The sequence below is a fragment of the Sphaeramia orbicularis genome, chromosome 9 (genome assembly GCF_902148855.1).
Source record: "Sphaeramia orbicularis chromosome 9, fSphaOr1.1, whole genome shotgun sequence".
Classification (NCBI taxonomy): domain Eukaryota; kingdom Metazoa; phylum Chordata; class Actinopteri; order Kurtiformes; family Apogonidae; genus Sphaeramia; species Sphaeramia orbicularis.
The window spans coordinates 11,028,202-11,050,092 of record NC_043965.1 but is presented as its reverse complement, the minus strand read 5'-3'; positions in this window follow the sequence as shown (position 1 = coordinate 11,050,092).

Sequence of the window (21,891 nt, the reverse complement as noted above, 5' to 3'; positions counted from 1 at the left end):
ATGTATTCATCATAACGTACTCCATGTGTCATCCCCCCCCCAGTCTCTCTATATCTCTATCGCTCTCTCTTTTCTCCTCCTTTACTCTCTCTCTCTCTCTTTAACCCCAACTGGTCAAGGCAGACAGCCATCCTTCAGGAGTCTGGGTCTGCTTGAGGTTTCTGCCCGTTAAAGGGAAGTTTTTCCTCGCCACTGTCACCAATCACAAGTGTTTGCCCCTGAAGGATTCTGTTGGGTCTCTGTAAACTTAATTTGATTCTGATTTGAATTGATAAAGCACTTTGTGACTCTGTCTGTGAAAAGTGCTCTATAAATAAAATTTACTTTACTTTACTTACTTTATTGTGTGTGCTGTTTATGGGTGAACCAAAGAAAATATTCAACTGCAGTGCACAGTAAAGTTTAATTGAGTTATTTGTTGATGTTAAAGTACATGTCATTTTGAAATATGAATATTTAAACAATATATGTCTATAGTTGATCACTTAAGGTGTTCTGAAATACATACAGAAGAACAGACTGTTTTGAACTGGGAATTAGAAAAACATTTGTGTTTTTATGTAAGATAATTGTATGTCTGGATATACTTGGTTTAACAGATGGTCTTTGAACACACCTCAGTGGGTCATGCCTCCTACAGCCTCATTCAGCCTTTGAATACCAATGGTTCACTCATTAAACAGTGGGATTTCCCTGTTTCTCTGTATCTTCATTAAAGCCGGTGTGCGTTCCTCTGTGTACACAAAAAGCAATTTAAGTTTTCGACAGTGCAGTCACTTTTTAAAGGGCTAATTAAGGATTAGTACATGGGTTTGTTTAAATAAGGGAATTAAACTATTTCCTTTCCTGAAATAATCTTTGTCTTCACTCTTTCTACGTGAACTTATGTTCACTTGTCTGACTGAGGGCATCATTATCACACTGACCCCAAACATGGCACTCATTCAGCTCCTAGAAACTGTAGACTATCTATCTATCTATCTATCTATCTATCTATCTATCTATCTATCTATCTATCTATCTATCTATCTATCTATCTATCTATCTATCTATCTATCTATCTATCTATCTATCCATCTATCCATCCATCCATCCATCCATCCATCCATCCATCCATCCATCCATCCATCCATCCATCCAATAATATCATCATCACATGTTTTATGTGCTATATGATTCCTGTTGTGTAAAGGTTAGTGCAGATACAAACACAGCCTTGTGTGCACGTATGTGTTTACCACTGAGCCTTCACCCATGTGGACCCTTACCCCCCTCACCCCCCACCCCCCTGGTGGGTCACTCCAGGTCTGTGGGCATCTGTAATTGGTTCATTAAGGAGGTGAAGCAGTGACACAGCAGGAGAAGGAGTTAATTATTATCATGTAGGATGGTGGTGGTGGTTATGTGGTGCATTGTAAACAGGAAAATAAATGACTAATCTATAAGGTGTAGAGTAGCCTATATAATATTTACTTTGTTTATCTATATGACAGAGTCATACAGTCAAACTCCACTTTAAATTCCACTTCCTTTGTGAACACTAATATTACATAAAGAAAATTTGAAGGAAACTAAGTGCGTAAGTGGGCGTATGTTGAATATATCTGCAGGAAAATACAGATGAGAGGAAATAGTTTTGAAGTGTATGTTAATGTACTCTGAGTTCATCAGACTACAGAAAAGGTGTTTAACTTTGAACAACTTTACTGTAGCGAGGACTTGCTAGTTTTAGAACTTGAAGTTTCAGGACGTTATGACTTTCATTATATTATGAACAGTGAAATTAATTGAAGATTATTTGAGAATTGCATTACAGTGTTTTGTTTTTAATGCGCTTTTATTTTAATGTGTAAAGTGGTAGTAATCTTTCATCTTTGTGGAAATCTAGTCACCATTTGTGAACTGGGCTAAACCATGGAAATGTACAGTTTAGAACTACACAGTTCACAGTGATTTCACACATTTCCAGCAGTATTTTTTTAAACATGTACAATGTTTCTAGCTACAAATCACTGAATTTAGTTTTTGAGTTTTTTTTAAATGATTGAGAACATACTAGGGATGTAACGATATGAAAATTTCATATCACAGTTACTGTGACCAAAATTATCACGGTTATCATTATTATCGCGATATTGTTGAAACTGTGCTCAAAATGTTCAAAAAGTACTAATACACACACTGAAATAATTTAACCAAGTTGTATTAAAAAAAAACCCCCAAAAAACAACAAAAAAACCCATATAAAATAATTGGCACAATGTACCTTCGGTTGCAGAAACGTTCAAATATTAACCCTTAGTGGTCTGAGCCTATTTTGTCCATTTTTCAGTACTTTTGATTTTGCCTTTATATACTATAAAAACAAATGTTTACTATACCCATGTTTGGGATCTGTTTTTTCAGCACAACTTCATCTATATCATCTGTCTATTATTTTTTTTCACTTTAACCTGCTATAAAAACATAAAAGGACAGAAAACACACACACAAAAAAAAATCTGATTTGAAAAATGTGTATAATTTATTGCATAAATAACACACAGATGTCTAACGAACCTTTTCAAAGACTTTAAAAGTGAATACTGGTTCCAAATATTCGGTATATAAAATTAAAATTGTAATAAATTAAAACTATACTCAAATATTTGACATAAAAGCAGATCTTTACATAGGCGTTTTCTCCAGAAAAGTTTGGTAATCAAACACAGTTATCATGACAATTAGAATTTAAACGGTAATACTAACTGTCTGCAATTTTACTGCGGTTTATCATTACACCGGTAATCGTTACATCCTTAGAACATACTGTTGTTAACCATTAGATCATCATGACTGTATTGATTCTTTTAAAGATTTATTTTAAACTCAGAAATGAAGCTGAAACATTGCTTTAGTTTACATTCCCATTCATCCTATATACATATAATGTTATTCTAATATACAGTCGTGAAAAAAATTATTAGACCATCAAAGTCATGAAAAGCAATAGTTATGCAATCAAGTAACTGCTGTGTGTATCATGTGACTAAAACAGACAGAAAAGAAAACATGGAATGCCTAAAAGCACTGTTTTTGTCAGTAAAATGCCATAGATATTGATGTAAGAACTGAAGTAATTTTGGTTATTATTTAAAAAAAAAAAAAAAAAAAAGGAAAATGGTTAGGTATCAGCTCTGAAATTAAACTCTTCTGAGCTGTTTTTGTTGTTATCATTGTATTCGTCCAAACAAATGTACCTTTAGTTGTACCGGGCATTAAAATGAGCAAGAAATTGAAGAAAACAAGGGGTGGTCTAATCATTTTTTTCGTGACTGTACACATGGAGGCATTAAATATATCTTATATTAACGATGACATCATTTTTATAAACACGGAGTAGGAGAAGAGTGTATTTTATGGGCTTGGAGTGTCTGCAGGAGCTGTTTGTGGATGTGAGGGGGTGTTAATGACATGCCCCCCCCTCTGCCTCGATCCAAACCCACTGTGAGTCCAAGGACCAGATCTAAAAATAGAGCTTGTGCCTGTCCTGTTGTAATGACAGTGGTCTGGTCCACTTCTGTCTGCTCGGCGGCTTCTGTTCAGGTTTTTCAGGTGTGAGTGGATCTGAAATGAATGAATGAACACAGAAATACAGCGAAGAGAACTGGAGCCATACACCGTTAAAGCCTGACAGGTTCTCATGTTCATGCATTGAAAATGACTCTGAAGTGCACATTTGGGATGGATTATCTTATTAAATGAATATGTTTAACTGCATTAAAATTACATCCATAAGTATTATTAGAGTTGACATCCAGCTGTATCCAGTTTATTTCTGGTTTAATTAGTTTTACTTGGACTTTAACCCTTTCATGCATAGTGGTCACTCCAGTGGACAGTTATTTAAAGCTCTTCTCTTGTATATTGATGGGTTTTGTTGTTTTAGTTCCATATCAGCCGACAAAATTGATGGGCAGTTTCAAAAACAAATATGAAAATTTGGTTGTAAAAAAAAACTTGATCTCACTTTAGGAAAGTAAATGGGTCTAAATAATATAAACTAATTGTAGCCCATGTAGGTGGGCATAATTGATTAAATTCTGGAGGCTAAATATTGAAAATTGAGTGAATGTAAGTTTTTTTTTTTTACGATGGCATGTATTTTTTTCACAAACTAAAAACTGATGGGGGTAGGGTTAGTAAAAGTAATGATTTTATTTATCTAATATTAGAATATACTTAATTGTTGGGTAATGCTTTATTCACAACAGAAAAAGAAAGAGAATAGTGTATAATACAAACAGATTTATGATAATATCAACTCTACATAAAGAATTATAAGTCAAATTCTTACCTAGAAGTCAAAAAAATCCAAACAAAATTGTCCCAGGACATCTTCTGAGGAACTGGCTGATCTGACGTCATTGACTTTGAACTGAAATCACTGAAACTGATACTCATTCAAAAGGCCATACCATAAGCTCTTCTTCTAAGGTTCAAAGTAAGCAAGTTCAATGGAAATTTGCAAGCAGCAACAGGATTAATATGGGTTTTCAAATTATTTGTCACTGAAAAAGGGTAATTTTTGCCCACTTTTCAGCAAACGTCATGCAAAAAGTCACACAAGGACAAGTGATACACATTTTTGGATGTTATATTCTGAAACTACACCACAGGTGTCAAACATGTGGCCCGGGGGCCAAATCTGGCCCACCAAAGCGTCCAATCTGGCCTGCAGGATGAAATTTGTGAAATGCAAAAATTACACTCAAGATATTAACAGTCATTTGTTTTTCTTTAGGGCCCATATAAAGCCCTACTTTAGTCTGAAGTGGGTCAGATCAGTAAAATACTACAAGAAAAACCTACAAATAATGACAATTCCAAATTTTTCCTCTGTTTTAGAGTAAAAAAAGTGAAATGACATGAAAATGTGTAAATTTACAAACTAGCCTTTCACAAAAAATATGAAAAACTAGAAATGTGTTAAGAGAAGTAAGTGCAGTTTTTTCTAATTTTCTGCCAGCTACTAAAATATTTTGTGTATTTGCAGATCCATTGTGATCCACATGTTGTAATACACATTTACAAATGATAAGCAGAGGCAAAATAGAGTTAAAATTGCACTTATTTTTCTTAATAAATTTCTGTTTTTTTCCAGGTTGTTCATGTTATTCACATTTTTAAAAGGACAGTTTATAGATGTAAATGTCTCCATAATGCAATTTTAATTTTTTCACTATAAAACACATTGAAATGTTTGGAGTTGGCATTATTTATATATTTTTATGTTATTATTTTACTGGTTTGGCCCACTGCAGATCAAATTAGCAGGATATGGCCCCTGAACTAAAATGAGTTTGACACCCCTGAACTACACATTTTTTCCAATAAATTCAACACAAGACACTGCGTGAAAGGTATACATTTATTCCACTATATTTTTTTCACAATAATGATACTCAAAGTTTCAGCCTTGTCTTACAGAGTCTCAGGAGGCTATCTTCATAAAGCGCTGGAGAAAATTCCTGGACTACAAACAAAACAATGCATAATTACTATTGTCTGTCATTTAATATTTTGTATTCAACCAGTGACCCCTAGTTTCTCTGTTGATAAAACAAATAAAAATAAAGTATAAAAAACAAAAAAGACTTCACACACCACTTTAGATGAGGACATTTAGCATTACCTCTCAAATATGGCTCTGATCCCTCCCACTCCCACAGCTCCGCCCCCTTTATCCTTATATGGTAACATCAAACCACTGGCCTCTAACAGAGTTTATGCAGGTCATTAAAAAGCATTAAAAGTCATTAAAGTTAAGGCCTTAAATGGCATTAAAAAGCATTACATTCCATGTCCAGAGGGATTAAAAAATTAAATACACTTGATGGAAAAAAAAAAACATTGTTATTCACGATTTATTTTGATTGTATAAACATTTAATAATTTTGATCGGAAGTTTAGTGTGATGATCGACAGGTGGAACCCTTTATTGGCTATTGCTTATGCACAAAGTCAACACCACATGCTTTGAATGCAACATGCCATGGTGAAAGAATGGAGGGAATATTGATAAATGTCGGAAAAATGGGAAAATGCAAGTTTCAGCAGAAGTGACTGGAGGAGGAACTATTCAGAACTGTCATAAAACTACATATAAAACTGTATCTGCAGTTGGACATGGGCATTGAATTAGTTTAAAGTGGTATTAAAAAGGGCATTAAATTAGATTTGCTTTAACCTGCAGAAACCCTGTCTGAGCAGGTCCCTCCATTCTACAATTATATAATTATGCACAGTCTGGGGAGTTTCATAGTCGGTTTTTCAGCCTCAAGTAGACATTCAAAGAACAGGAGTTTTTTTCCCCGAAGAATACAGTGGTGTGCAAAAATATTAGAACACTTATCAAATCTTAAGCAACTGGAGGTTTATTTGTTCCCAGAGCCTGAATTTCACTTTTTTGCCATTGCAAAAGGGGGGCCACTCTAAACATTAGAATAAAATGTAAAAAATAATACTAAATACTAACTCTAATATATTGCTAAATTTTAGAGTAAAATGTAAAAAATAATACTAAATACTAACTCTAATATATTACTAAATAGTGTAAAATGTAAAAAATAATACTGAAAACTAACTAAATACTAGCTCTAATATATTACTAAGTATTAGAGTAAAATGTAAGAAATAATACTAAATACTAACTAACATATTACTAAATGTTAGAGTAAAATGTAAAAAATAATGCTAAATACTAACTAAATACTAGCTCTAATATATTACTAAATATTAGAGTAAAATGTAAAAAATAATACTAAATACTAACTCTAATATATTACTAAATGTTACAGTAAAATGTAAAAAATAATACTAAATACTAACTCTGATATAAAATACACTTGTGGAATAATGTAAAAAAAAAAATTCCTACAGTTTGTTTTTAATTCTTTTACACTTTTTTCTATTTCATCAATTTGAGCCGTAAATAAAAATACCAAATACTCAATAATTGTCACATTTTTTTTTAACCCTTTAAATGCTGTGTTTGTAATGTAAACAAACCATTTTTTTGGATGCAAAAAACAAAAAAAAATTTTTTTTCAATATACTACATAAAAGTGGATCACATATTATTTGATTTTTGCAGCCTGGTATATGTCAATGATTAACTCCAACATTGGTTAATTTGCATTATTATTTTTGGCGCTGGGTCAAATGTTAAAAAATCCTAGCATCTGTCACCAAGTGTGCATAAAATGCACATCTATAAATCAAACTATTAAATATTATATATTGATTTATTTTTCTGCTCTAATTTGATTTTATTTTTGTAAATCCAGGTCAGCCCTAATCATACATATCAAATGGAAGAAATAGTGCGTTTTAGGCACACTTGGGAGACAGATGCTAGTCTGGTAATTGTCTTTTGTTTACGATACGCAAAGTGTGCCTAAAAGGCGCACTTGGATACCGGAGGGTTAATATGTAATTTTTAAAATCTTTCTAATTTTATGAATGCTTGTACTTTACTACTTACCCAGGGACAACAGTTGAAAATTAGCTTTTTTGCTAATACTGACACATTTACAGAAATATTCAGTAATATGTACTGTCCCTGCTATAAATAAATAAATACATAAATAAATAAATATCTTTTAAGGTTCAATCAAAATCAAACCCACAGCAGAAAACTGATACAATCGATGAAATGCTCAGACATGTGTAACACAAAAACAGTGAAGCCTGTCAGTGTGTTTGGCCTCAGTTCAGTCAGTTCAACGGCCTGGTGTTTATGTCCCAGCACTGACCTGAAGATACACAGACATAAGAACGTCTTTAATTCACCACTCGGATATTATTTCCACTTGTGAGCTTCAAAGCTGCCCTTTCATACGTACGTGACTTCAAACAGATCCAACCAGAGCATCTATTAGACAGACCCACAGACACTCTGATGAACACAAGATCAATGGATTTACAGTAGAAATGACATTTAATGACTGTGGACACGGTGGTGCAGGGGATAGCACTCACAGCAAGAAGGTCCTGGGTTCCATTCCAACACCAGTTGACGGGGGTGGGACCTTTCTGTGTGGAGTTTGCATGTTCTCCCCATGTCTACGTGGGTTCTCTCCAGGTACTCCGGCTCCTCCCACCATCCAAACACATGCACTGATAGGTTAATGGGTTAATCTAAATTGCCCATATGTGTGAATGTGACTGTGATTGTCCAGGGTGTGCCCCGCCTTTACCCATAAGTAGCTGGAATAGGCTCCAGTGACCCCCATGACCCTAGTGAGGATAAAGCAGGTTCAGAAAATGAATGAATGAATGAATGAATGAGTGTGCATTTATTACATATCATTGGGTACGGTTACATGATGCTTTTTAAATCCAATTTATTTTTCCAGAAGAAATTAATTGGAACTAAAGTATTTTCTCTTCTGTTTACATGGAAATGTTAAACCTGAATAAAGGTTTACATGAGGTATTCATGAGGTAGATAAGTGAGCAGAAGGGTTTGCGCTGCAGTGCTCACGTTGCCTTGTTCTGGCAGCCCTTCTGTTAGCTTAGCTTAGCATAGTCACTGTATTTCTATGGTCACACGTAGCCAGTTTTTTAAAGGTGATTTGTTGTCTTTTGTAAGTGATTTTGTGAAATCCGACTCTCCCTAATTATTTCTTTAGATCCGCGACTTACTGCACTCATACAATCTTGGGACTGTTGTGTTGATGGAAGTTGGAAAATCTTTTTGTTGGAAGGGATGCATGCGCTGAATTGGCTTTGCTTTTGGTTAATCTAAATTAGCTTTTGGATAATCTAAATTGTCCACAGGTGTGAATGTGAGAGTGATTGTTTGTCTCTATATGTTCAGCCCTGCGATGAACTGGTGACATGTCCAGGGTGTACTCTGCCTTCACCCATAAGTAGCTGGGATAGGCTCCAAGTGACCCCCGTGACCTTAGTGAGGATAAAGCGGGTTGAGATAATGAATGAATGAACAATTACTAGAAATTTCAGGCAACCCCATTTGAATTCCAGGCGACCCCACGTCCCCACGTGGGGGTTGAAACACACTGTGCTTATGCCTTCACGCCTTCGCCCATAAAGTAGCTGGGATCGGCTCCAGCGACCCCCATGCCTTGTCATGTTACTGTGTTTTTTCCCTCCTGCAGCTTTAATTCAACTTGTGTCTATCCAATCAGAATTATTTCTTGTCAAAAATCATTGTTTGCGCTCCTCTATTGCTCGAAGAGCCATTCCAGATGTGACATAATCATTATCGTGCTGCAGCTTTAATCCAATCTGTGACTCATCACGTGAACATGACACAGAAACAGCCACGTCCACATCTGTCCTCCACATCTTCTCTTCAGTAACCATTTTGAAAGCTGCAGCTCCATAAGGTCAAAAGCTCTTTGGCTAAATAAAAACTCCTTTTTTTTTACTCCCTTCCCCACGCAGCCCATTCTGTCATTTATCCATCATACAATGCATCAGGGTCTGGTAGATTTCAGCCGTGCTTAAGGCATTAGTGTGGAGGGATTATCCCACCAGCCAAACGCTCGGTAACCAGCATCAGCGATCCTCCACCGTCACCGTGACACGTGTCTGAGACCAGGCTGATTTACATCCTCTGAACAGACGATGCTGACCTCGGCCGGAGCTCGGATCTAACTCTGCCCGCATCATTACTCCACTGAGGGCGTTCTGCTTTTGTTATAGCAGGTTGTTTGTCGGTCAGTGGGATTTCCTGAGCCTCCGCTTGCATTTACATTGACTTTATCTGCCAGTTTCATTTTCTTTTTCGGTGCTGGGAGGGCTTAATGAAAAAAAAAAAAACACATCAAAATCGGTCAGGTTGACCTTCCAGGTGAAATAAACCAGATCACTGTAATCGCGGATAAAGCATTAGGATGGTCCAACAAACATGGTAAAAAATACAGTTTCAGATAACCTCAATTAGAACCCTGCATTAGGTTTTGGCATTCAAAAGATGATTTAGGAAAAAATTTGGAAGAAAAAGGAGATGTTTTAGAGGTTGCATAAGTTGCTTGAAGTTTCCTGGAAATTGACTAATTTTGCATTTTCAGCATAGCCGAGCTGACCTGCTAAGAGAAGCAGCAGTACCATCAAAACCAAGGTTTGAGTGCTTCATCTAGCAATATGTGTATGAAGTAAGGCATATACCAGGTTAATTTACTGGAATTTTTACTAATGCTTATTTTGGACTGTTAACAGATAAATACATAATAGCCTCTACATCAGAGCATGGTTTGAAGCCCCATCACCAGCGAAAGCCCCTGGAAATGATTTGGCATTCCTTAAAAAGCTGTCACAGTATGAAAATTCAGTTGTCAAGAAAGCAGCCGTAACAGCTTTCGGCCGACATCTTTGGTACTGGAGTGAAGAATTGGTTGGCCTGGCATTCTGTGACTCCAGTGTGACACAAGAGCAGAAGCAGCTGATGGTTCACAACATGATGGAAAATGAAGGTTCAGAGGTTCCACTAAAGTGTTTATGAAGGGAAGCAGATCAGTAATTTTGTCACCACCAGCACCATGCGTTTCTTTGAAACTTTGGATCTACCACAAACATTCTTCAGAATTCCTCCAGAAGACTGGGCTGATGATGAAGACTTTCAGAAGGTTGCTAAAATTGTGCATTCCAGAAAAGTTGTTATTATGATGTTTCTGAAAGAGGGGTGAAGCTTATTCAAGACTCCCAACTGTAGCCGAACAAAAAATGCAGATCACAAACAGTACTTGCTCCAAGTTGTCAAAGAACACAGGAACATTTTTTGTAATTTCAATAAAGCAACAGTGGTTGCTGGACTTTCTAAGTAACATTTTTATGCGAGTTGCAGTTTGATTTTGAGAATAAAATTACAAATTATTCTAATATGCCCTATTCATTTGGCTAGTTATGTTATAGTATATAGAGCAATCTGCACGTGTCTTGTGCAACGTCTAAATATTAATTAATTTGCATAAAATTTGGACCGAAGTAATGTGGCCAGATATGGAACCAAATGCAAGGTTCTAATCCAGAGAATCTTAAAATTTTTTTTTTTGGACCACCCTAATAAAGCATATAAGCATATAAGAAATAGAAAAGCACTCGGAGATCACCACCAAAATTTAATCATTTGTTCCTTGAGCCAATATCAGTATTTCCTGAGAATTTCATCAAATCCTTCCATAACTTTTTGAGTTATCTTGCTAACAGACAGACAGACAGACAGACAGACAGACGGACCCAGATGAAAACTCTAGAAAAGCACTCGGAGAGCGTTTGCATCAACTGTCTTTTATATTTCCATCTCTGCACAGAAAATATAACATATACAGTATGCACAAATAAAAACTAGAAAAGCGCAGACCTCCGCCAAGGCAGATCACCACCCCACCCCCTGGATCACCACCAAAATTTAATCATTTGTTCCTTGTGCCAGTATCAAAATTTCCTGAAAATTTAATCAAAATCCATCCATAACTTTTTGAGTTATCTTGCTAACAGACAGACAGACAAACAAACCCAAATGAAAACATAACCCCTGCCATCTTTGGTGGAGGTAAAGAAGGAGAAATAGTGATATCCAAACTGCATCAGGGATTAGTGTCTAACAGAAAAACTTCGACTCTGTATGCTAGAGATAAACGGAGTTAAGAACTGTTGGTAGAATTAAGTGATGGCACATGGTATGAAATATGTGAAACTCAAGTGACTACATCTAATTCCAGAAACTGGAAAATATTTTGTTTGAAAAACATAATGAGATTTTTTAAAATACCAAAAATCAAAAATGCTTCACTATCATTACCTCAGCCCTGTTGGAGGTTGTGCGGTGAACAGGATGTGGGTTATGTTTTTTAGCAGTGCACAAAATTACCCCAAATTGGAATAATATCAGCAAAGAACTTGGGAAAATATTGGGATATGAACTGCCAAGGGCATGTTCTGTGCTATATTTGGGTCATTTAACAGGAAAAGAGATACCAAGTAAGGATAAATATTTGACTAAAATCCTCTTGGTAACATCTATAAAAGCCATCGCATGAAAATAGTGTAAAGAGGACCCCCTACTCTAAATAACAGGAGAGACATTGTGGAAGAAATTCATATCTATTGTGCAATTTACATTTTGAGCATTTCTGAGGGTAATGGAACCCCAGCTGATGACAGTGGATGGACACACTCGTTTTATGTTCAGTTATTGATGTCTTAGCTGAAAGTCACTTTTTCTTCTGTTTTCTCTGGTTCTGATATAATAACCCTCAACTTTAATTTGAGCTTTGATGAACATCTACATCAGGGGTGTCAAACTCATTTTAGTTCAGGGGCCACATTCAGCCTAATAAGACATAAAGTGGGCCGGACCAGTAAAGTAATATAAATAATAGGATAAGAACTTTTGAGTGAAAAAAGTAAAATTCCATGATGAAAATGTTTAAATCTATGAATTGCACTCAAACATAACATGAACAAATATGAGCAACCTGAACATTCTTAAATAAAATAAGTGCAATGTTAACAGTATTACGCCGTAGTTTATCATTTATACATGTGAATCACAACTTAGAGATCACAGTGGATCTACAAATACACCAAACATTAAATAACAGGGAGAATATTATTAAAATTCCACATACTTCTCTTAAGAGATTTCAGGTTATTCACTTTTTTTTTTTTTTTTTTTTTTAAAGGTTAGGCTGTAAATGTAAATATTTGTGTAATTTTACTTTTTTTACACTAAAGCAAAGAGAAAAATTTGGAGTTTTCATTGTTTATAGGTTATTATGGTAGTATTTTACTGGTCTGATCATTTTTAGATTGAAATGACCTAAAATGCTTTTAACATACTTGACTGTTTATATCTTCAGTGTGATTTTTGCATTTCACAAATTCTTTCAGGGGGCCGAATTGAAGCCTTTGGCGGGCTGGATTTGGCCCCAGGACCGCATGTTTGACACCTGTGATCTACAGGGTGTCCCATAAGTCTCCATACATAGGAAAAATAAACGTTTCTTGACATAAACCATTTTTATTTATATAATATGCTCTATATGACTGCCATTTTGTCAGGAACACATTTCAATGCGTGTCTGCTGAAGAACTATAAAGAAGAAATATAAAGAAATACATGTTAGAACCATATATGTATGGAATGCATTATGTCTCCTATGTATGGAGACTTATGGGACACCTTGTATATGATCAGTGAATTAAAAACAGGAAAATAACTGATTTTCACTGAAAAAAAGTAAGATACAGAAGATAACATTATAAGAAATGGTGATGAATCACATAAGAAAAGTTAAATATAGAGAAGAAAAATATTTTGGAACTGCCGCAAAAGTAGCACTGGGTCTTTATCGATTAAGGTAGAATCACAACCTATGATCTGAATCACTATTATCTTATAAAATGTAGACATTTTACAAACAAATTATTACAACTTATACAGTATGTGCATGATGGCATTTGATGACAATTGTCTTACTAAAACCCTTGTATTTCTGTATAATTCCTGACAGACAGTATTACAATATACTGACCACATGTAGATAATTAATCATACAGCTACACTCACTGTAATGACCTAAATTATACTAACCTCATTTGTCCAAACAAAGTTTTAATATGAAAACTCACTGAATGTCAGATAGAAGCGTCACTTACAGCTGAAGGACCAATATTAGGTCATTATTTCTTTGCAAAAAAACAACACTTGACACAGATTCTGTTAATGTGGACTGAACCCAAACACAAATGTTGAAGTATAAAGTACCACCAGGAATGGGTTGAAACAAACTCCCTATTAAAGTGACCTGTGCTTGTCATGCTAATGCTATAAAGCAGGGGTGTCAAACTCATTTTAGTTCAGGGGCCACATTCAGCCCAATTTGATCTCAAGTGGGCCAAACCAGTAAAATAATAACAGTGAAAAAAGTAAAATTCTATTATGATTAGGGATGTACGATATGAAAATTTCATATCACGGTTATTGGGACCAAAATTATCAGGGTTATCATTATTATCGCAGTATTGTTGAAATTGTGCTCAAAATGTTCAAAAAGTACTAATACACACACTGAAATACTTTAACCAAGTAGTATTTTGAAAAAATAATAATAATAATAATTGGCAAAATGCACTTTCTCTTGGCAGAAGCATTCAAATATTAACCTTTAGGGGTCTCAGCTTAATTTTGGCCGTTTTTCAGTACTTTTGATTTTGCCTTATATACTATATAAACAAATGTTTACTATACCCATGTTTGGGATCTGTTTTTTCAGCACAACTTCATCTATATCAACTGCCTATTATTTTTTTCACTTTAACCTACAATATTAAAATAAAAGGCCACAAAACACAAAAAATATATACAATCCAATTTGAAAAATGTATATAATTTATTGCATAAATAACACAAAGATGCTTAATGAACATTTTCAAAGACTTTAAAAGTGAATACTGGTTCCAAATATTAGGTATATAAAATTAAAATGGGAATAAATTAAAACTATACTCAAATATTTGACATATAACCATATCTTTACATAGGCGTTTTCTCTGGAAAAGTGCAGTAATCAAACACAGTTATCATGATAATTAGAATTTAAATGGTAATACTAACCGTCTGCAAATTTTACCACGGTTTATCATTATGCCAGTAATCGTTACATCCCTAATTATGATCAGGTTTATATCTATAAAGTTTCCTTAAAAATCTGAATAACATGAACATCTTGAATTATCTTTAAAAAAAAACAAGCACAATTTTAACAATATTATGCCTCGGTTTATCAGTTTTATCATTTACACATGTGCATTACAATTGCAGAATATTGGTAAAATTGCATTTACTTTTCTTAAGACATTTCCATTGGTCATATTTGTTCATGTTATTCAAATTTTTTGTAAAAGTATAGTTTGGTAATGTAAACATTTTCATGTAATTTTACTTTTTTACACCAAAAAACAAAGAGAAAATGTGTTGTTGTCATTATTTATAGGTTATTATGATAATATTTTACTAGTCTGACCCACTTAAAATTGAATTAAACTGTATGTGTCTGCATGTGGAACCTGAATTAAAATGATTACACCAATGATTGTTAATATCTTCAGTGTAATTTTTGCATTTCACAAATTCATCCTGCAGGCCAGATTGGACCCTTTGGTGGGCTGGATTTGGCCCCGGGCCGCATGTTTGACACCTGTGGTATAAAGCCACAGGTTAGTGCAGTGTTCTCTGTAAAGTACTGTAATTACACTCATCAAACTACTGTTTCAGTCACAGTGTTTATTTTTTATTACATCTTTTTTAATTAAATTAAATGAAACAACTGGATCTTTTCCCAAACCTAAAAGACGTCAGGACTTTTAAGAGTTTTTCTTCCTGCCTTTGAGATACTTAGTCTTTGGTGAAAAAGCTGCAGAAAGAGCTCAAAGTCATGGGATTGAAATTATGTTTGATATCCGACTCGAAGACAAATCCAATTTATTTACATTTGACCTTTGCCCCAACTGACACTTTTGATGAGTATATTAGTGTAAGGATAGATTAGAAAGAATCAGATGAAATCACACATTTTCAGGATGCAGCTGGACATACACACACTCAGCATCACTAGTCGCTTTTCCATTGACCCTCAAATTGTGTGAATATAAGTTGCACATAAAAATTTACCTAGTAGAAAAACAAATATTTCGCCAAAACTCGTTTTTTGCTTAAAATTTTTTCTGGCAAGAGGTGGTTTTTCGGGCGTAACACAATTGTTATATCTTGCAAAACTGCAATGGAAAGACCTTTTTTTGCAACTAGCATCATGTGAATTAAAAAAACGGATGCTGACAGATGTTACAAGCAAAGAAGAAGAGTTTTAAAAGAAACATGGTGCTGTATGTGTGGACACACCAGGAAACTGAATAATTTTTAAATTTAGTACAAGATAGAGGGGTAATATATAATAATAATAATGAATATATCTGTAAATCAATGTGATATTTATGTTTGTCACCATTTTTATCAAATGACTTCTCGTGTCATCTCGTGATAATAAATAAACAAATCATCGTATTTGGGATTTAATGGAAAAACCAACATTACGCACTTCTGTTTTTTTGACATTTAGTAAATATCCGTAAAGTTTTGCGCAGATGTCCAATGATAAAGCAACTACTGAAAAGTTTACATTTGATTGTTTTTATTGTGAGAGCTTAATGATGATATTTTTTCAAATCATCTCACTTTTGGGGCATTTTATATTCTTTATATTGTTTTCTCTGTTTTTGATACAATAACCCTTAACTTTAATCTGAGTTTTTATGAACATCTACATGATCAGTGAATTAAAGATAGGAAAATATCTGATTTTCACTGGAAAAATGCAATATACAGAGGATTATTTTTTAATAAATGGTGTTAAATCACGTATGAAATGTTAAATATAGGAAAAAAAAAAAAAAAGGAACTGCCACAGAAGTAGCACTGGGTCTTTATGGGTTAAAAATCCAAAATACATCCAGACATCTCACTTTGTCCTTTTAGTGGGGGCAAAAATCTCCAGAGCGTTGTCTGCCATGTTTTCAGAGGCCAAACATTGCAAACTGGAGCGCTGCGACATCTCCAGGAAATTAATATTATCACCGTGAGTTTCTCAAAGTATGCTAATTAAACACACTTTTAAAGATAATTAGAATTTTAAATGGTAACACAAACCATCGGGAATTTTACCATTATACCGGTAATCGTTACATCCCTAATATGTGGTGTTGAAGGTGGAAACGGATTCTGTAAAAGTCCAGGAGCAGGAATGATTAATGTGTAGATGAGCTCAGTCTGAGATGGTTTATCTTTAGAGCATCTGATCTGAGTCAGTCCAGTAACTCTGAGTTCAGTACGAGTCTGGGGAAAGAACAAAAAAAAAAAAAAGCAGTCATCGACAGAGCGAACAGTCCATGTTTCACCAAGGTGATGAAAAGGCAGCTGTTGAATGCACACATTTATCTGCAGCCACAGTGGCACAGACAGAGCACAGTGAAAAATCTATGTATTGTATTAACATTAATAACTTATGTAATACTGGCCTTTCATTCATTGTTTACCATCGATTACTTTCATAGATTCTAAACAGGTGGAGGCTGTATTTATTCAATATTATGATTCTAACCCAACCTGACAGCAACAAAATATAGAATCCACCAAAAGGTAGCGGTAGGTTCTAAAGCAGGAGAAGTCGACAGAACCACTCAGACAGACGGACGGACGGAAGGACAAACGGAGAGTTTCTAGGAGCTGAATGAGTCCCATGTTTGAGTCAATGTGATAATAATGATGCCCTCAGTCAGACAAGTGAACATAAGTTCACCAAGAAAGAGTGAAAACAAAGATTATTTCAGGAAAGGAAATAGAGAGAGAGAGAGAGAGAGAGAGAGAGAGAGAGAGAGAGACAGGTGGATGAATGGATAGATGGGTGGATAATGGATGAATGGATGGATAGATGATAGATAGAGAGATAGGGGGATGGGTAGATAATGGATGGACGGACGGACGGACGGACAGACGGATGAAGGGATAGATGGAGGGACGGAGAGATAGATAGAGAGATAGGGGGAGAGATAGGTGGGTGATGGATGAATAGATGGATGGATGGATGGATAGATGGATGGAGAGATGGAGAGATGGAAAGATAGATAGGTGGAGAGATAGGTGGATGAATGGATGATAGATAGATAGATAGATAGATAGAGAGAGAGAGAGAGAGAGAGAGAGAGATAGGTGGATGAATGGATGAATAGATGGATGGATGGATAGATGGATGGAGAGATGGAGAGATGGAAAGATAGATAGGTGGAGAGATAGGTGGATGAATGGATGATAGATAGATAGATAGATAGAGAGAGAGAGAGAGAGAGAGAGAGAGAGATAGGTGGATGAATGGATGGATGAGTGGATAATGGATAGATAGATAGATAGATAGATAGATAGATAGATAGATAGATAGATAGATAGATAGATAGATAGATAGATAGATAGATAGATAGATGATGAATGAATGGATGGGTAGATAATGGATGGACGGACGGACAGACGGATGACGGGATAGACGGAGAGACGGAGAGATAAATAGAGAGATAGGGGGAGAGATAGGTGGATGATAGATGAATAGATGGATAGATGGATGGACAGACAGATAGATAGATAGATAGATAGATAGATAGATAGATGAGTTTATTGTATCTGTTTGTTCTGTCCTCTATGTCAGGGTTGTGTTGGCAGATGTGTCCACAACCCCCCCCCCCCCCATATGAATGACATAGTGTATGTCCTTAAGCTGACAGCCCCACAGAGGCACTGGGGGGCTTATTATTGATCAGCTGGACAGGGATGCACTGGTCCAGTACTGACCAAACAGCCCCACTGGACATGGATGGAAACAGGGACATTTAAAAAACCTTCAGATTTGGTTCTTCCACATCTTATATTCTTGACCATTTAGTCCAGTGGTTTCCCCATTTTAACATCACTAATTTCTGGCGACCCCAGACATTCAAAACTGAGACTTTTTTGTTTTGCTAAAATTTATTTGTTTTTGATCATATAATAGTTTGCTATACTATGTTGTAAATAAACATTAATTTTAGGCGACATTTAGTCTATATAATGTATATTATTATGGACGGAGGCAGAAAAACCAGGTGTAGATTCCTGCACAAAGTGAGAGTTTTTTGAATTGGAGTCGGTCTCTCCACGTTCACATACAGAACACAACCGTCCACACACATGACCACAGCTGAAGTTTGTCTGAGGTTCTTCTGTCACAGCCTCTCTGTCATTGTGGTTCCATTCACACAGGTGTTGTCAGACTGTCGCTGGCCGCCGTCCAATGAGGCCTCAGCGCTAATGTCAGACCTCTGCCAAATGACACGACGGACGCACAAACCAAGCTGTGCTGACAGATTGATGAATGACCTGTTAATGAGCGCGCTCAGTGTTTCCTCTTCTGTCACACCTCCAACCTTTGGGCTGAGATTCAATTAAACACATTCAGCCCAAATACTGAAAATATACCGAGTGAAACCTAACTGAGCTAACTCAGTTACTTTAAAATGCAATAATATATTAGCGAGCGGTGCAATTTCAATTAGTCTTGACTTGTCCTCAGGGGGAAGTGTTCGTGTTGATCAGTGTCCATCACTTCCTGACATTTAACACATTGGTTTTCAGCTCTGTCTTCCTCCTCTGTTCACTTTGACTTAGTGTTTGATGATTAACTAACACTGAAATGTACTAAATGAGAGGAGTATTAGTAAAAATGTCTTCCCTTCAGATTTAGTTCACATCTGCTCTAAAGTTATTATCGGAGTATTGGCTATTGACTATTTTTGCTTTGCTCTGACTTAAACTGTGTCTTATCTTATCTTATCTTATCTTATCTTATCTTATCTTATCTTATCTTATCTTATCTTATCTTATCTTATCTTATCTTATCTTATCTTATCTTATCTTATCTTATCTTATCTTATCTTATCTTATCTTATCTTATCCTCCTCAGGTTTAGTAGAAAGATGCGTAATATCCTTCATTTGAAATGTTCAGTCCTGTTGCAGGTTAAGATTTTTATACACACTGTGGTTACAATTAGGATTTAGAATCAACAGTACATGTGTGCAGCAGAGATGACTAATGGACCGGTCTTTTTAATGGTGTGGATATGCCATGGCTGGTCATTCTGATAAATGAGCAAACAAACAGTTTTATTCAAAGTGTATAAAGGTGATAATAAACATAGTCAGACCTTTTCTGTTATATTTTGTGACCATAAAGACAAACATCATTTGAAATCTAGAACAGGTTTAGTCCAGATCGACCTCAGAAGCTGGGACAGATGTTATTTTTTTTTAGTTTAGTTTATTGTTTATTTCTCAGGGACAATGTACAAACATAGAACATTTACATTACATGCAATACAAAACTAACCTTAGCTCATAATTACAATAATTAAAAGCTTATATATTTATTTCAATTTCAGAATGTTTCCTAAAAATGGAATTTCATCCTACTTCACCAAAAATCATGCATGAAAAGTCAGTCTGTTCTAATTCATTAACCATTAAACATACATTAAAAATATATTTACAGCACATATTTAGACTTTATGGCAGAAAAATGAACCAGTTTAATAACTTTAACTGACACTGGCTGTGTTTCATGTAGATGCAGGAGTCAGAGGGTTTGGGTTTGTTGATGCTTCACACCTGCATGGGTTTCTGGGACCAGTGGAACCAGTCCAGTTTCAGTCATATTAGGATCACCTGTGCTGAGACCAGCCAGAATGTCTAATATGAAGAAGTTCTGTCAGTAACTGTTTATGGAACATCAGTGAACAGACGTTTATCAGGACATAGAACCACATCAGAGGTCGTGTTAACTGAAAATATTCTGTCATTGACGGATTTCTTTTTTTTAAATGACGTAAAATTCTGAAGGCTGTCTGTCATTTTGACAGATTAAAATACTGAGGGTAGTCTACCAAAGAAAGTTTTCACACAACACTGTGAACAGAACCTGTTCGGAGGATCGCTGGTCTGTTTGTTTCTTAACAAGGCATCAAACATTCCATAACAGCATCCTACCTGTACAGAACCAACAGCACCACTGTTCACAACTACACTGAATACAACAGCAGTACTGCAGTCACATGACTCACCCTTAGTCCACCTGTAGTAGACCCCTGTCCAGTTAGTCCACCTGTAGTAGACCCCTGTCCAGTTAGTCCACCTGTAGTAGACCCCCTGTCCACTTAGTCCACCTGTAGTAGACCCCTGTCCAGTTAGTCCACCTGTAGTAGACCCCTGTCCACTTAGTCCACCTGTAGTAGACCCCTGTCCACTTAGTCCACCTGTAGTAGACCCCTGTCCACTTAGTCCACCTGTAGTAGACCCCCTGTCCACTTAGTCCACCTGTAGTAGACCCCTGTCCACTTAGTCCACCTGTAGTAGACCCCCTGTCCAGTTAGTCCACCTGTAGTAGACCTCCTGTCCACTTAGTCCACCTGTAGTAGACCCCTGTCCAGTTAGTCCACCTGTAGTAGACCCCTGTCCAGTTAGTCCACCTGTAGTAGACCCCTGTCCAGTTAGTCCACCTGTAGTAGACCTCCTGTCCAGTTAGTCCACCTGTAGTAGACCTCCTGTCCAGTTAGTCCACCTGTAGTAGACCCCTGTCCAGTTAGTCCACCTGTAGTAGACCCCCTGTCCAGTTAGTCCACCTGTAGTAGACCCCTGTCCACTTAGTCCACCTGTAGTAGACCCCTGTCCAGTTTTTCTCCTTTTGTCTTCTTTTCCTTCATTTTCTTCTACTTTCTCGTCTTCTACTTCTTCGTCTTCTTATTCTTTGTGTTTTATTCATTTTCTTCTACTTCATCTTCTTTTTATTATACTCTTCTCCTTTTTTCCTTCTTTTTCTTCATCTTCTACTTTCTCATCTTCTACTTGATCTTTGTATTTTTATTCATTTTCTTCTACTTTATCTTGTTTGTGTTTTTCTTTTCTCCTCCTTTTTTCCTTCTTTTTCTTCATCTTCTACTTTCTCGTCTTCTTTGTATTTTTATTCATTTTCTTCTGCTTCATCTTCTTTGTGTTTTTCTTTCCTCCTCCTTTTTTCCTTCTTTTTCTTCATCCTCTACTTTCTCATCTTCTTCTTCTTCTTCCTCTTCTTATTCTTTGTATTTTTCTTCATTTTCTTCAACTTCATCTTCTTTTTGTTTTTCTCTTCTCCTTTTTTCCTTCATTTTCTTCATCTTCTACTTCTTCTTCTTTGTATTTTTCTTCATTTTCTTCTCCATCTTCTTTTTCTTTGTCTTCTTCTTTGTCTTTTTATTCTTTGTATTTTCT